Raw genomic sequence first — 17114 nt, forward strand, 5'->3', positions numbered from 1 at the left:
AAATCCAAAAGGAAGGAACACTTTCGAGCTCTTTTTATGAGGCCAGCATTATCCTAATTTCAAAACCAGATAAAGACACTACAAATAAAGAGGACTACAGGCCACTATTCCTCATGAACATAGATGCTAAAATCCTCAACAAAATATTAACAAAAGTCACATGACACATTAATAGACACAGAAAAAGCACTCAACAAAATCCAATACCCATTTTTGATTAAAACTCTCAGAAAAGTGGGAATAGAAGGATCATATCTCAACATAATAAAGGCCATGTATGACAAACCTATTGAGAAAACATCATACTCAATAGACAAAACTAAAACTATTTTCCCTAAGAACAGGAATAAGATAGGAATATCCACTTTTATCACTCTTGTTCTACATAGTTCTGGAAGTCCTAGCCACAGCGATCAGATAAGAAGTGGAAATAAAAGGCACCCAAATTGAAAAGGAGGAAATAAAACTCTCATTATTTACAGATGACATGGTACTGTACACTGAAAATCTAGATTCCACCAAAAAACTACTAGAGTTAATTAAGGAGCTCAGTAATGCAGTGGGATACAAAATTAACATCCACAAATTGATGGCTTTTTTATACACCAATAAAGAATTCTCAGAAAGAGAAACTAAACAATCGCATTTACCTCTGCAACAACAACAAAAAAAATTAAGATACTTAGGAATAAACTTAACCAAGGAGATAAAAGAATTGTACTTGGAAAACTATAGGATATTGAAAACAGAGATAGAGGAAGATATAACAAGTAGAAGAATATATCGTGTTCATGGATAGGTAGAATTAACATTATTAAAGTGTCCATACTACCCAAAGCAATCTACAGATTCATTGCAATCCCTATAAAATACCAATGGCATATTTCACAGACTTACAACAAATACTCCAAAAATTTACATGGAACCAAAAAAGACCCCAAATAGCTGCAGCAATCTTGAGAAAGAAGAACAAAGTTGGAGGAATCACAACACCTGATGTCAGGTTATACTACAAAGCTACTGTAATCAAAACAGCCTGGTTTTGGCATAAGAACAGGCATGTAGATCAGTGAAACAGAACAGAGACCCCCAGAAATCAATGCAAGATATTATGCTCAATTTATATTTGAGGCAAGAAAGAGCATACAGTGGATTCAAGACAGTCTCTTCAACAAGTGGTGCTAGGAAAATTGGACAGATACATAAGAAAGAAAGAAAGAAAGAAAGAAAGAAAGAAGAAAGAAAGAAAGAAAGGAAGGAAGGGAGGGAGGGAGGGAGGGAGGGAGGGAGGGAGGGAGGGAGGGAGGGAGGGAGGGAGGGAGGGAGGGAAGGAAGGAAGGAAGGAAGGAAGGAAGGAAGGAAGGAAGGAAGGAAGGAAGGAAGGAAGGAAGGAAGGAAGGAAGGAAGGAAGGAAGGAAGGAAGGAAGGAAGAAGAAAGAAAGAAAGGAAGGAAGGAAGGAAGGAAGGAAGGAAGGAAGGAAGGAAGGAAGGAAGGAAGGAAGGAAGGAAGGAACTAGACCACCAACTTACATCATACAGAAGAATAAACTCAAAATGGGTCAAGGACTTAAATGTAAGTTGTGAAACCATAAAAATCCTGGAAGAAAACATAGGCAGCAAAACCTCAGACATCTCTTGTAGCAATATGTTTACGGATACATCTCCTTGGGCAGTGTTCGGTAAACTCATTAGTCAACAGAACCAAATATCAACAGTACAACGATTGAAATTTCTTTTGAGAGCAGAAAATCAACTTCTGTGCATGGACTGCAAAGTTTCAATCGCACTGTACGTGCGCGCCCGCATGTGGTGTTTTGTGGAAGAGCCACACTCTAGGGGCCAAAGAGCCGCATGTGGCTCATGAGCCACAGTTTGCCAACCACTGTCCTAGGGCAAAGGAAACACAGGAAAAGATAAACAAATGGGACTACATCAAAATAAAAAGTTTCTGCACAGCAAAAGAAACCAACAAGCCGAAACTGGTTTGGCTCAGTGGATAGAGCATCAGTCTGTGGACTGAAAGGTCCCAGGTTCGATTCCGGTCAAGGGCATGTACCTTGGTTGTGGGCACATCCCCAGTGGGGGGTGTGCAAGAGGCAGCTGGTCGATGATTCTCTATCACTGATATTTCTAACTCTCTGTCCCTCTCTCTTCCTCTCTGTAAAAAATCAATAAAATATATATAAAAAAATAAAAAATAAAAAATAAACCAACAAGGGAGCCCACTGGATTGGAAGATATATTTGGCAATGATACATCTGATAAAGGGTTAATGTCCAAAATATATAAGGAACTCATACAACTTAGACTGGCCGGCATGGCTCAGTGGTTGAGCATCAACCTATGAACTAAGAGGCCATGGTTCCATCCTGGTCAGAGCACACGCACTGGTTGTGGGCTCGATCCCCAGTGGAGGGGTGTGCAGGAGGCAGCTGATCGATGATTCTCTCTCCTCACTGATGTTTCTATCTTCCTCTCCCTTCCTCTCTGAAATCGATAAAAATATATTTAAAAAAAATAGCACAACAATGAGGTATCACCTCACACCATCAACAAATGACAAGTGCTGGCAAGGATGTGGAGAAAAAGGAACCTTAGCGTACTGCTGTTGGGAATGCAGACTGGTGCAACCATTATGGAAAAACAATATGGAGAGCTTCCTCAAAAAATTAAATAGGAACTGCCATTACATGCAGTAATCCATTTCTAGGAATATTTCCTAAGAGACCCCCCAACAATAAACAATCAGAAAGAACATATGCACCCCTACGTTCATAGCAGCACAATTTACAATAGCTAAGATCTGAAAATAGCCCAAGTGCCATGAGGAGAAGAGTGGATAAAAAAGTAATTGTGGTACATTTACACCATGGAATACAATGCACCCTTTGCGACAGCATGGAGGGACCTGGAGAGTATTATGCTAAGCGAAATAAGCCAGTCAGAGAAAGACAAGTATCACATGATCTCACTCACTTATGGAATATAATGAACAAAATAAACTGATGAACAAAACAGATCCAGAGAAAAGAAGCATGGTACAGACTGTGGCATCTCAGAGGGGAGGTGGGGGCGGGTGAGAAAAGATCTCCTTCTTCAAAGGGAACAGGCTGTGGCTGGCTAAGCACTGCTGTGTCTGGGAAGCTCCAGGGTTGACTTAGTGGGCACCATCTGGCCAGGGCCCAGAGGTGACCTCCTAAGCTGCTAGTCTGCTCTGGGAGGAGAAAGCAGCTCTAGTTCACCCACAAGCCTACACTGGCTCTGCTCTTGTGTGTGCCCACAAATGGGCACAGGCTTCCAGGATCCCAGGTCTGGCTTGGTCATACTGCATGACCCCACATGAAGCCTAGACAGAAACCCTCGAGGACTCAGTTTTCCTGTCTGTAAAATGGGGTGATCTCTGACTCCTCTCTCCTTACAGGGCATGGAAGAAAAGGATGAGGTCATGTCTGGAAAGGAACTGTAGCTGAAAAGATGGGTTTCCTTGTGAGGGGCTGGGGGCTGGGAGTGAGGAACTCAGCAGGGCCTTAGAAAGAGCCATTGGCTTTGATGTCGCCTTCCTCCGACAGGGCCTACAGGCTTCCCAGGAAAGCAGGGGGTGGGGCTGTGGAGAGGAAGGGACAGCAAAGCCAAGAGCTTTAGCCTTCTTCTAGCGCCAGGGACAGGAAGTGAGGTGCTGTCTACAGAGGAAGTAAGAAGCAAACACCCCCCAACTTCCCCTCGGCCTGCAGTGGAAAGGAAGGCTCCCGCTTCAGGAGCCGAAGTCCCAGGGCTGGGGAAAGAGAAAGCAGCAGTGGGGGTGGGGAGAGGCATTGTCCACACCATCTGGCGGAGAAGAGGGTTTCGTGTCTTGGACACAATAAAACTCCAGGGGCACGGACTCCGGGAGGAGAGAGAGGAGAAGCCACTGAAGTGAAGTTGAGAAACGCAGCTTTCCAGGCCCATGGTCTCACATCTGCATCCTGGCCCGACTCCAGCCCCGCTCCACAACCCCCACCCCCAAGATGGCCAGGTCTGATCACTCACTCTTACAGTCTACGTCCTTTCTTTGCAGCCTTTATCACAGGTGTAATTCTATGACTGTTTAATTAGTTGATTAATGTGGGCTTTTTGATGACTACTGGATCCCCCGAGTCTGGTCATCACATAGCCAAGTGCTGGCTGAGTGACTGTGCTGACCACTGCTTGAGAAGTCCTCAGAGGCTGGTTTTAGCCTAACCCTGGCATCTGAATCAGATTCAGTAAACGAAGATGAATGAGCTCTACTCATGGCCTGGGTTCGACTGGGAGACACTTGGGCAAGTGGTAAAGGTCAGAAACCGACACAGGTGCCAGGAGAAATCTATGCACACCTAGATGTTGCCAACAGGTAAGGCAACAGAAGAAGATGTATCTTTTGGGTGGGGGTGGGGGAGAAGAATACATATTTGTTTTTGTGTAAAGAAACTCTTGAGGGATATGTAAGAAACTAATAAGTGATTCTCTATGGAGGGAGAAGGGAGTGGAGATGGGAGCAAGATCTCTCAATGCATGGCTTTTTTTCAATTTGATTTTTAGACTGGGTTAAAAAATATCTAGTGAGCCCTAGTTCCTTTGGCTCAGTAAGTAGAGTGCCGGACTGCGGTTCGATTCTGGTCAAAGGCACATGCCTGGGTTGCAGGCTCAATTCCCCAGTAGGGGGCGTAAAGGAGACAGCCGATCAATGATTCTCTCTCAATCACTGATGTTTCTATCTCTCTCTATTCTCCCTTTCTCTCTGAAATCAAGAAAAAAATATATTTAGTGAAAAATAAAGTATAAAAACTTTTTTAAAAAATATATATTTTATTGATTTTGTACGGAGAGAAAGGGAGAGAGAGAGAGCTAGAAACGTCAATGAGAGAGAAACATCAACCAGCTGCCTCTTGCACACCCCCTACTGGGGATGTGCCCGCAACCAATGTACACGCCCTTGACCGGAATTGAACCTGGGACCTTTCAGTTCGCAGACCGACGCTCTACCACTGAGCCAAACCGGTTTCGGCAAAACTTTTAAAAAATGTAAGAAGGGCCCTGGCCAGTGTGGCTCAGTTGGCTGAGCATCATCCCATGCACGGAGAGGCTGCTGGTTCAGTCCCCAGTCAGGGCACATACCTGGATTTCAGGCTCCATCCCCAGTAGGGGGCATGTAGGAGGCAGCCAATGGATGGTTCTTTCTCATCAACCATTGATGTTTCTCTCTCCCTCTGCCTTCCTCCATCCCTCTAAAATCAATAAAAGCATACTAAAAAAAAAAAAAAGTTTACAAAATGTTAGAAGGAATAACCACGTGACCAGGTGATTTCTAAAGCCCCTCCCAGCTGTGGCCATCTACTCTCTCATCCCCTGTTAGAAAGTAGGAACCAAGCCAGGGCGGGGTGGGGAGGTCTGGCCAAATGAGTAGGGGATTCTGGCCAAGGGAGGCCAGTGTTTCCACTCCCTTTCTTCCCAGAAACTTCTCCTTGGGCTGGAGAGGGCCCTCCCACCCCCAGACTGTGGTGTGGTGTGGTTGCACCAAACTATTCACAAGCTGATCAGGGCCACTGGATAAGAGTTCGTTGCAGATTCCTGGGAAGGGAGCCAACAGGGTCTGGCCAAGGGCAGAGGCAGAGGTGGGAGGTTGGGCAAGGTGAGAGTTTGGGGCAGGTAGGAATAGAGTGGGGTGACTCCTGGACAGGCATGGGGCTGCTGCGGGCAGGTTCTGAGGGTGTCTCAACAGATCCTCACACAAAAGGGCCAATTACAGCCCCCACATCAAGCTAGCTGGGGGGTGAAGTAATCAGCCTCTGGGAACTACGGCTGCTGAGAACCCCAGAGCCACACCCCGGGAGTTCCAGGGACCCTCACAATCCTGTCCAGGAAAAGCCTCACTATTCCTCTATCCTCTATCCAGAGGCTCTTCTGGGAGGGACAGTTTGAGAACTGCAGACCAGTGCCCTAAGCAGCACCCAACACCCAAACCCTGCAGGCACAGCCTGAGCAGCAGAATGGTGTCTCTCCTTTAGAATTAGGTACACTTAAAAAAAAAAAAAAATTACTGAGGACTGAAGAATTCTCAGAGCTCAAGGACCAGCATAAGGTTCAGGGAGCTGTGCCTGACTGGGCTCTTCTCAGTGGCTGCTGGATTTTCAGAAATCAGTAATAACAGCAACGATAATTCACCTTAATAACAGCCTGGCCTCCTCAGGGCTCTTTCATCTTGTAACTCCCAGAGGTGGGAAAGCGGTAATTATCGAGCAGGTGCCACACCCCAATGATGATGTGTTATTAATCCATCAGCACAGGCTGGGAAACTGAGGCCCAGGGAGAAGGATTTCCCCTCAAACAGAGCTAAGGATGCAAGTGCCAAGGCCACTGGGCAGTGAAGAAATGAAGGTGCCAGCTCCATATCTGTTGGGTTTTGAGATGATACTGAAGACAAGGGCACTCCCTCCAGAGTCAGCCAGATCTGGGTTTAAGGAGGTGAGGAAAGACCCCAGGTATGTGTCCCAAGCCCCCTCCCCAGGCTGAAGCAGGGCTTGGTGGTAACCCTGTCTGGGGATGCACACACCTACCACTCTCCCCAAGTTCTGCAAAGCAGCCTGACAGCTGCTTTGAGCATCTCCTCCACAGGGTAAGTGGGGGCTTAGCGCTCCAAATAGCCGCATGCTGCAGGTTCAGTCTATAAAGTGGGAGCGGGGCATCCTGAAGCTGGGTAGGTGGGTCAGATCAAGAACCCATCAGAAACGGGGAGACTGCGTCTTGGGAACCAAAGCCCATATCCTCAGCCCCCTTCCGTTTCGGCACTGATATTACAATAATGAGATCCTACAGCACGGCCTGTTTGGGCTGATCATGCTGCAGAAAAACTGCAGAGGAGGCTCAGCTGGCCTGTGCCCTCCAAGAGAGCAGGGAAGAGTGGGCAAAAAGTCAAAGAACACCAAAGACCTTTTCCCAGGGTGGCCACGGAGAAAAGGAGCAGAGACTCAAATGAGATTGTAAGGATAAAGACAATGCCTGTGAAGGTCTATCCACAGTCTGCATGTGCCTGGTCCTGCGAGAGGTGCTAGGGAGAGAGGCAACTCAGCTCAGGAGAAACCATAAGGGTCAAGCCAGGGAGCAACCAATGACCTTGTCCTCTAAGCTTCCAGGGCAGAGCCTGGGGGAAAGTATTAAGCATGATGCTAGAAACAATTTAAAGTTGTTTACTTCCACATATTAGACAGCTGACCAGAGCCCTTGGAAGTTTCCTGAAATAATACTCTGCCCCTCCTAGCTGCCCTCCCCACCTCCACCCCCTTCCCCGCTCTCTTTATCATCTTCAAGAACTACCCTCTCTGCTGTAAATTCAGCCAGGCCTCCTCCTGCATGAGAAACTAAGGCAGAATGCTGCTACGGAAAACACTTGACCAGAGTCAGGAGCCCTGCCTGACACTCATCACTGTATGAATCACTTTCCCTCTGGACTTCAGTTTCCCCATTTTTAAAAAAATATATTTTTATTGATTTTTTACAGAGAGGAAGGGAGAGAGAGAGAGAGCTAGAAACGTCGATGAGAGAGAAACACCAACCAGCTGCCTCTTGCACACCCCCTCCCGGGGATGTGCCCGCAACCAATGTACATGCCCTTGACTGGAATCAAATCTGGGATCTTTCAGTCCGCAGACAGACGCTCTACCACTGAGCCAAACTGGTTTCGGCCAGTTTCCGCATTTTTAACACGAGGGCATTAACACTGTCTCTAGGATTCCTCTCAGTCTATGATCCTATGTTGCTTTGATGTAGTGGCAAATTTCAGGTTACTTTACATAAATTTGCATGTCCAATCAGAAATCCCAAACTGTGAGTGTAGAAAACCCATCAGTCCTTTAGTGCAGCCAGGCCGGGGCTGGGGGAGCCTGCCAGGTCCGGGTGAGGACTGTTAGAGCAGAGAGCGGTGGCGGACTGGGGAGGAGCCAGGGGGAACGGCCAGGGAGCGGCCCTTTTTCTGAGAGTCGCAGTCCTGGTGACCCATGGCTGATGGGGCCCAGGACCCTTCAGTTACTAACTGAAGGTCCTTTCTCTTCCTGCTTCTGAAGAGGTCTCTTGGCTTGCCAGCGTCAGCCACACCCCAAAAGGGAACAGCAGCCTCTGCCTAGCAACAGCTGCATCCTTGCCTCTGACAGGGACTCCACCTTCACCCGCCGTCTGGGAAACTGACCTCCCCGGGAGCTTCAGTTCTCCCTTTCAGGGGCTCCTAGCAGCGAGAAAGGTTTCCTTGGGCGTCTAACTACCTCCTGCTGCAGTTTCACTCCCCTGGGAAGCAGGGCCCACGGGAGCTAGCAGAGGGAAGAACAATATTGGCAGGAGAATGTGCCCGGCATCCAACTAATCCCATGGCCTCTGTGAGTCTCCGACATCCCACTCAGCACCTGGGAGAGCAAGGATGAACACAAACAAGGGAAACGCGAAGGCCTTCGGCTCTTGGGCTGCAGAGCAAGTCCCAACCTGGGGAGCCTGACTCCTGAGAAAGCCCTGGCCCCAGAGGCTGGGAAAGGCGGGCTGGCATGGCAGGGCCTGGGAGGCCGGCTGGGCTGGGCTGGGCTGGGGGCGGGCAGCAGGGGAGAGTCCTTAGCCCCTTGCCTGGGAGTGGGGCTGTGAGTGCAGAGGTGAGGGGAGTAGGGCAGGAAGTGGAATGGGCAACAACCCTGGGCCCTCCTTGTCTTCTTCCCATAAGAAGGCGGATGAGTGTGCTGTGCTCTCTGGCCCGGATCCTAAAACAAGTCCCAACAACTGAGATGCAAACTGTCTCCTGGGAATCTGCTTACTTTGTTGGCCTTTGGCTAAGTCCTCCTTTCTCAACCTCTCCCCAAAGGCCCAGCTCCGAGGCTGGCCCGCCAGGATGTCTCACCAGAGGCCTTGATGGGTGGCCAAACCCCGGCAGCAGGAGTTCATGGCCCAAGACACCAGGGGGGAGAAGGACGAGGACTGCTCCTGGGTAGGATAAGGTAGTCTGCTCCTCTCCTCCCAAGGTTCTAACCCCGAGTAACCATGAGATTTAAAACCACATCACCTAACACCTACTTCTCCACCCTCCCAGAGGACCTTTCTCCCCTCCGGAATCACTCATCGGTGGAACCACACAGGACCCAAAGTGGAAGGGAATGATAGCGCTTTCCAGTCCAACTGCTGAATTATAGAAACTGTCTTGGCCAAGGTCGTACTGCAAGCTAAGACGTGCAGGGACCAAGATGTCTGGCCCAGTCCACGGGGACCACAGCGTGGGCCTTGTGCACATTGGTTTCCCCCGCCTACTGCGGAGGAGCCTTGTTCCCTGAAGCTCAGGCCACGGAACACGATGGAGGGCCCATGCCACCTCATGCAGGAGGGCAGATGCCACCCAAGACACAGACCGTAGACTTTGAAAACAAAGTTGAACTTTGTGGGAATCTCCCCAGAGAGGAATGCGTGTGTCCCTCTGAGGTAGGAAGCACAGTAACCCAGGTTGTTCTTAGAGTAAGGTGACCAGACATCCCGATTTTTAACAATTTGTCCCGTGTCCCGCGGTGTTTTAAAAAGTCCCGATTTTTGGAATCTTAGAGAGACAAGGGGCCAACATGAAAGTGAATTTTGTGTCGCTCTTTTTGCCAGACAAGGGGTCTCAGAGCCAGCTGACAAGTCTTGCAAGAGGGTCTACAACAGGCAACCGGGATCCATTATCCCCAAAAGTGCTGACCACAGAATGGCTGGACATGGACCCCCTCTTTAGTGTCCCTCAGTACTCTCTCTGCCCCAGGCATATGTTTCCCACCATGACCTCTGGCAGACAATTGTGCTAAGGCAGGAAGACCTCCGGGAGACAGAACGGGAAGAAGAGCAATGGCCTTTACCGCCTGGGAGGGAATTCATCAGCCCAAGACCCCTGGTTCCTTAGAAAGGCGGCCATCAAAAAGTAGCTGCTGGGCAGGCTGGGTGGACAGCGCTGACACCCCTGGGAAACTAGGCCTGAGGGAGGTGCGGGCTCTCTGTGCCCTTGGGACCGTGCCTGGGCTGAATCCTTATCCTGGGCCCACCTGGGATGAGGATGAGGCGATTCCTTAAGGGGGGGCCGAGGTTCGGACAATCGCTCTCCTGGTCGGGCTAGGCCAGGGGAGTGTCGGGCATTCTCGGCATTCTTCTGACACCGCAGCAACGACCCAGAGTCTTTTCTGCAGGCGCTGCCCTGGCCCTATTCCCTGCCCAGCCCTTCTCCCTCACTCGGCCTCTCTTTAGTGCTCAGCCCATGGCGCTGCCCTCCTCCGATCTGCATCCCCTCAAAGCCAGGAAGGGTCGAGGCCCTGGTCTCTCGGCCTCTCCCACTGCCCCAGCCCCGCCGCCCCAGGCCACGGGAACTGCTAAGTGTACAGACAGCCCGCGGCCGCCCCGCGCCTGCGCTCTGGGAAGAGCCGCCCCCACCGCAGCCACCGGGCACCGCTAAGCGGCACCGGACGGTGGGATGCGGGTGGGTTGGGGTGGGGTGCGCAGCTGGGGCAAGGTCAGCGCTTTCAAAGAGGGAGGGAGGGAGGCCGCCCCCGGAACATCCCCCTCTCCCGAAAGTTTCCCTTCCGGGGCCACGGAGTGTGCGCGGGGATGGCGCGGGGGGCTGAAGGGGGTGGGGTGGGGGGTGGGCAGAGTCCCAACCCGACCCCAGGGGGGAGTGCGGCGCGAAGGGGAGGCAGACGGCGAGCTGCGGGCTGGAAGCCGCGCTGCGAGCTCTGAACCCAGGCGCCAGGAGAGCCTCACCCTTCAAACCTCCCACCCCCAGCCCGTGCCGCACAGACCCCACCGCTCGCCGCCCTTTAAGTCCCAAGGAGGCCAGGACTCACCGAGATCAGGTGTCGTGCTGGACCAGGGCAGGCCGGGGAGGCCGGGTCCATGACCAAGGATCGGGGGCGAGGGGCTGAGAAGGGGGGTTGCAGGGTCCGCCTCTTGATGTCAAGGCTTTAAAGGGGCCAGGGGACTCCGCCCCTCTCCCAGGTCCCGCCCCCCGCCTCCCGCGCAGCCAATCCGAGATCACCCTGGATGCACGCCCCGCCCAGCTCCTCCAGATGTTCCCAGGACGAGAGCTAAGTCTGCCCGCCGGCGCGCGCCGCTTCCGCCCGGGAGGGAAGGACTGCCCCTTCCCCCCCTTCTCCCCTCCCCCACTCCTCCCTGCAGAAACACTGTCCCCGGGCTGGGCCGTGTGGGCCTGGCAGAACCTCCTCAGGGCCGGGATACAGGACGCCAGGCTGGGTCGAACTGGGGTGAAATAGGAGCGCATCTATAGCACAGAAGACTAGGTGGGTGCGCATGGACCCACAGACAGGCGCGTCTGCTTCTGTGGGGCTGGGCGTGCACGTGTATATGTGGTTGTGAGCGCTGGGGTTTGTAATTTGCCTTCCTGCATACGTGTTAGAGGAGTAAATCTAAGGGCAGAGGCTTCAATGCCTCCTTGGCCTTAAATACTCCCGCCTCTCTCTTCTTCCTCCGGGATGGGGTCCTCCCAGTAATAAGGAAAACTGGGCGCCGGGAACAGATTCCACTCCTCTCAGAGCTTTGCTGGCCCGTTTCCTCACTGGTTTAGAAGGGAAGGCTGAGCAGAAAAAGCATAAAGCCTTGTGCTCAGCCACTTGCTGTCTCACTGGGGATGAGTCCCTTTCCTATTGAACTAACAAACCTCGAGCTTAAAAAAGGAAAAGCAAACAGCCCACTTAGGCTCTTAAGGACCCCAGAGCTCCCTTTGATCCCATTCTCATTGGTCCTTAGATAAACTTTGCCCTCATCTGGATCCCATATAATCTTCATAATCTGCATTGTCGTGGACTGGCCCGGAAATGCAGGTTCTGAACTGGATCCTGCAAGGAAATAAAAAGGGATCCCTAGCCACAGTCTCTGTCCATTTTATTTAAATTGCTTCGGTTGCGGATGCATTAAAGCATCATGTTAGTAGTCAAAGGAACATAAAAGCCAAGGGAACATATGGTCTTCAGACTGACTAGGATTAATCTAGAGTTCCTCTGAGAAGCAGGCTTTGTAATTTAAAATGGGATTTGGCCCTAGCCAGTTTGGTTCAGTGTATATAGTGTCAGACTGCAGACTGAATGGACCCTGGTTCTATTCTGGTCAAGGGCATGTACATAGGTTGCAGGCTCAATCACTGACAGCAGTCTGGGTGTGTGCGGGAGGCAACCAATCACTTTTCTGTCTCTTCCTCTTTCTCTAAAAATCAATGGGGAAAATATCTTTGGGTGAGCATTAAAACACAGAGAGAGAGAGAGAGAGAGAGAGAGAGAGAGAGAGAGAGAGAGAGAGAGAGAGAGAGAGAGAGAGAGAGAGAGAGAGAGAGAGAGAGAGAGAGAAAGAGAGAGAAAGAAAGAAAAAGGGACTTAAAGGGTAGAGAAAAATTTTGTGTAAGATCCAGTCAGGGTAAGGACATAAAGGAGACTCAGATAGGAAAGAGCAAATTATCTATGTGGGATAGTGAGCAATCACATTGGTAGGGTGTGAAGTGGGAGAAGTGCATGGAGGTTTTGTATGGAGATCAGAACCAGGATATAGATTTGACGGCACAGGTGATAAGTCATGGTGGGTTCTTGAGCATTGGAGGTAGCTTGACTTTTTCAAATGCCTGAGGACAGTTATTATTGGAGCCTAAAAGATGCCATGATGGTTATCTATACCAGCTCTTTCACCTTTGCTTTAAAATTATTTCATTGATTTATTCTTAACATATAATTAAGTATACAGATCTTAGATGCTCCATTTTGTGAATTTCAACAGTAACATATGCCTATGTAACTCCTCAAATAAGATACTGGAGCACTACTCCAGAAAGTTCCCACACGTGCCTTTATAGTTCACTAGAGGCCTGGCGCATGGATTTGTGCACGGGAAGGTCCCACCAGCCCACCCTGATAGAGGCCAATTGGGCTGGGTCAACCGGGGAGGGGATACTGTTTGGCTGGCCAACCCCACCCCTGATCAGGATGGGGGGCATTGGGGGGTGGAGCTGGCTGAGGGAGGGGACTGCAGGTGGTTGGCTGGCCAGCTCTGCCCCCTGGTCGAACTCCCAGTTGAACTCCTGGTAGGTGGAGGGGACAATTTGCATATTAGCCTTTTATTATTTAGGATTACTCTGCACCTAACAACACTCACCCTTGCAACCCCTGAATTCTATCACTTTAGTGTTTTTTTAAAAAAATATATTTTATTGATTCTTACACAGAGAGGAATTGAGAGGGATAGAGAGAAATATCGATCAGCTGCCTCTTGCACACTCCCCACTGGGGATGTGCCCACAACCAAGGTACATGCCCTTGACTGGAATCAAACCCGGGACCTTTCAGTCCACAGGCCGACTTGCTCTATCCACTGAGCCAAACCGGTTTTGGTTCTATCACTTTAGTTTTATCTGTTCTTGGATTTTTTTTTTTTTTATAAGTGGAATCATATAGTATGTACTTTCTTTTTTCTTTTCTTTTTTTCTTTTTTTTTTTTTTAAGGTATCTTGTTTTTTATTTGTTATCTTATAGCTCCCCACCATAGCCACCCTCTACCCTCCCTTCACTGACCACTTTTGTAGGGCATAGGGGACCAGGGAACAAAGCTGGGGCCTGGCACCCCCACTAAGCTGCCAGCCCTGCCCAAGAGAACAAGTCACAAATACAAATTATCACGACAATTAGCGCCTGAACTTGGGAGATGGGCAAAGTGAGGAGGCCCAGCCCTCACTGTCAGCTGGTCTATTTGCCGGTGATCTTGCTCTGGAGGCGATGATATTCCTTCAGCCTCGGAGTTGATGTTGATAAAAACTGGTGGCATCAATGGGCTCGTCATCGCCCTGCAGGTTCATGTTCACAGCTCCTCCTTATAGAGGGACAGTGAGGACTTCAGATACAGGAGTACCCGAAACAACCTGGGATCCCATCCTGGTCACCCCTGAAGAGCTCATGGAGCATGGACAAGAACCTCATGCACATCAGCTACGAGGCTGGAATCCTGGAGAACCCCAAGAATCAAGCCCCTCCAGGCCTCTACATAAAGACCCAGAACCCGGCCAAAGGGCCTATCATCCCTGATGTTCTTGAGATTGAGTTCAGGAGAGACACCAGGACTTTCCCTTCCACGCGTTCTTGGGACTTGGCGATGCAATGGTGGATGAATTCACACTCAGGGCTGTGCCAGAAGCTGGTGTACACCAGCTCGGGGAACTTCAAGCCCAGGCCTTGCTTGATTTTGAGCACTTCCCGATCCATGGTGAAGCCCTCAGTGTCTCAATGAACGTGGTAAAGGACTGTCCCCGCTGGGTTCTCTTAGATACCTCTGGACTTCATCCCGATGAAGTGGTTCTCCACGATGTCGATGCGGCCCACACCATGCTTGCCCGCGATTTCATTCATGAAGGTACATGAAGAGCTCCAAGGACGTGCGATGGGCAGTGCTGTCCTTGATGTTGGCCACCTTCACGGGGACCCCTTTCTTGAACTCAACCTCAAGAACATCAGGGGTGTTGGGCCCTTTGGCCGGGTCCTGGGTCTTTGTGTAGAGACCTGGAGGGGCTTGATTGTTGGGGTTCTCCAGGATTCCGGTCTCGTAGCTGATGTGCGTGAGGTTCTTGTCCATGCTCCATGAGCTCTTCGGGGGTGACCAGGATGGGGATCCCAGGTTGTTTCACATACTCCATCAGGTCACTGTGGCGGTTGTAGAACTCTGGCATCCTCCAGGGGACGATGACCTTAATCTGGGGGCCAGTGAGTAGCAGAAGAGCTGTGGGACACATACTTGGCTCCCTCTCGCTGAGCTACCTGCACTTGTTTGCGGGAGATGCAGGTCTGGCCAGAGAGGTGCCCAGGAGGTAGCGGTCCTCATGCAGTGCACTACACTGGTCAGCAGGCCAGATGAACTCCTCCACAAACGCCTTGCTGATGTCCTCCATGAACACCTTTTTGGCCCTGAGCTTCAGCGCCTTCTTCCTGGCTTCCATAAAGCCTTCCTTCTGGCCGATGTTGGCCAGTTAAGCCATGACATCATAGCCTTGTTCCTTCAGCCTCACGAAAATGCAGGTGTCCAGGCTACTACTGTAGGCCAGAACCACAGAGCCTTTGCCGGACATCTCTGGATAATGGTGTGGGTTCCTGGCTTCTGTTGGCAAACCACTAGGGTCCGGCAATGGTGGTGGCAGAGCAGGGTGTTATGTACTTTTTAAAATATGTTTTTATTAATTTCAGAGACAGGGGAAGGGAAAGGGGGAGAGAGAAAAAGAGAGCGGGAGAGAGAAACATTGATGTGATAGAGAAACATCCATCAGTTGCCTCTTGTATGTGCTCACCTGCACCCTGGGTATGTGCCCTGACTGGGAATCAACCTGGTGACCTTTTGGTGCATGGTATGATGCTCAACCAACTGAACCACACCAGCCAGAACTGCAACTATATTACTTAGCATAGTAATGTTTTCTTGATTCATCTCTTTATAGTGTATTCCTTTTTATTGCTGAGTAATAGTCTACTGTATGAATTACAACACAATTTCTTTATTCATTCTCCAGCTGGATGGATATTTGTGTATTTCCAGTTTGGGCCTATTATGAATAAGGCTGCTAAAACATTCTTTTTCAAATATTTTTATGAGCATGTTTTCATTCTCACCTCTTTAAAACAATTTTTAAATATGTTTTTTTAAACATATTTTATTGAGTTTTTACAGAGAGGAAGAGAAAGCTAGAAACATCAATCAGCTGCCTCTTGCACACCCCCCACTGGGGATGTGCCCACAACCAAGGTACATGACCTTGACCGGAATCAAACCTAGGACCTTTCAGTCCGCAGGCCAATGCTCTATCAACTGAGCCAAACCAGTTTTGGCTAAATATGTTTTTATTTTTATTTTTTTAGAGAGTGAGGAAGAATAGAGAGGAAATCAATATGGAAGAGAAATATCGATAGGTTGCCTCTTGCATGCTCCTCACCAGGGATAGAGCCAGCAGCCTAGGCTCACCTTATTTCTCGATGATAGATAGCAGCACCTTGGGAATCCAGAAGCATTAATTAATTCTTATTTATTCAATCATCCAGAATTTATTGAATAGGGATCTGTGGGAGAGTCCTTGGTTTACAACAAAAATTAGACATGATTCTTTCCTCAAAAGGTTTAAATATCCCATAAAACTCCATTTATCTTTTGCATTCCAAAGTCAGGGGGTAGATAAACCTTATCTATCAGGTATTTCTAAATACTTTTGGATGTTTCCAAATAATTAAATTTTGGAAAGCAAACAGACCATCTAAATAATGTTTTACTTTTCATTCAGATGTTTACCTTTGTTTAATAAACACAGCTAGAACATCTACACTTGTCAGAGCAAGTAAGTACCTGCCTTACTTGAAAGGCTCTTGCACACTTGCAAGTTTAAGCATTCAGATTTTGGTGGATTCTCTATGCTTCAGAAACCTTCATCCTCATTGACAGGAGGTGAAAGAATGATATCTAACATTGCTCCATAGTTTTCTGTATTTGATGAGGCTTAAAACACTTTCATTCACAATGGTATTATTCACTTAAATTATTTTAAAATATATATAAGTTCCAAAGTTAGTTTTGAACTATTATATACCATACTAGTGGCCTGGTGCATGAAATTCATGCACAGAGGGGGGTTGGTCCCTCAGCCTGGCCTGCACCTTCTTCAGTCTGGGATCCCTCTCACAATCCAGAACCACTGGCTCCTAAGTGCTCACTTGCCTGCCTGATGGCGCTAACTGCTCTCCCCTCCTGGCCTGATCCCCCTAACTGCCTAACTGCTCTCCCCTCTTGGCCTAAACCCCCTAACTGCCTATGTGCTCTCCCTTCCTCTCTGTGCCTTCCGACTCTGGTCCATGAGTGCTGAGAGCTCTCTGCCAAGGCCCCGTCCCTGTCCTGATGCCCCCCACCCCCCCGGGCTAGGTGGTGTTGCAGGCCTGTGCACACTTCTGAGGGGGAGAGTGGGGATCTGTGGTGGCCTCATGTCCAGGTGACACAAGTCCCAGCCCCTATCCCCGCCCTCAGCTCCTGTGTGTGTGCAGCCTGGTTGTGACTTTGACACCGATAGAACGAATTAGCATATTACCTTTTTATTATATAGA

General features: G+C 49.5%; 1 protein-coding gene and 1 pseudogene across 2 annotated transcripts in view; both read right to left on the minus strand.

Annotated features, from left to right (window-relative positions):
* NCKAP5L (NCK associated protein 5 like) overlaps positions 1 to 10988 on the minus strand; it is a 36350-nt gene extending 25362 nt beyond the window's left edge. For both annotated transcript variants that reach the window (XM_045587964.1, XM_045587962.1), the window contains exon 1: positions 10842 to 10988. The gene's annotated coding sequence lies outside the window, so the exon portion shown is untranslated. The remainder of the gene's footprint in view (positions 1 to 10841) is intronic.
* A 2657-nt stretch (positions 10989 to 13645) lies between these two features.
* Positions 13646 to 15132, minus strand: LOC118730445 (annotated as a pseudogene).
* Positions 15133 to 17114: the final 1982 nt, after the last annotated feature.

This window comes from Pipistrellus kuhlii, unplaced genomic scaffold, assembly GCF_014108245.1.
Source record: "Pipistrellus kuhlii isolate mPipKuh1 unplaced genomic scaffold, mPipKuh1.p scaffold_m20_p_3, whole genome shotgun sequence".
Lineage (NCBI taxonomy): Eukaryota > Metazoa > Chordata > Mammalia > Chiroptera > Vespertilionidae > Pipistrellus > Pipistrellus kuhlii.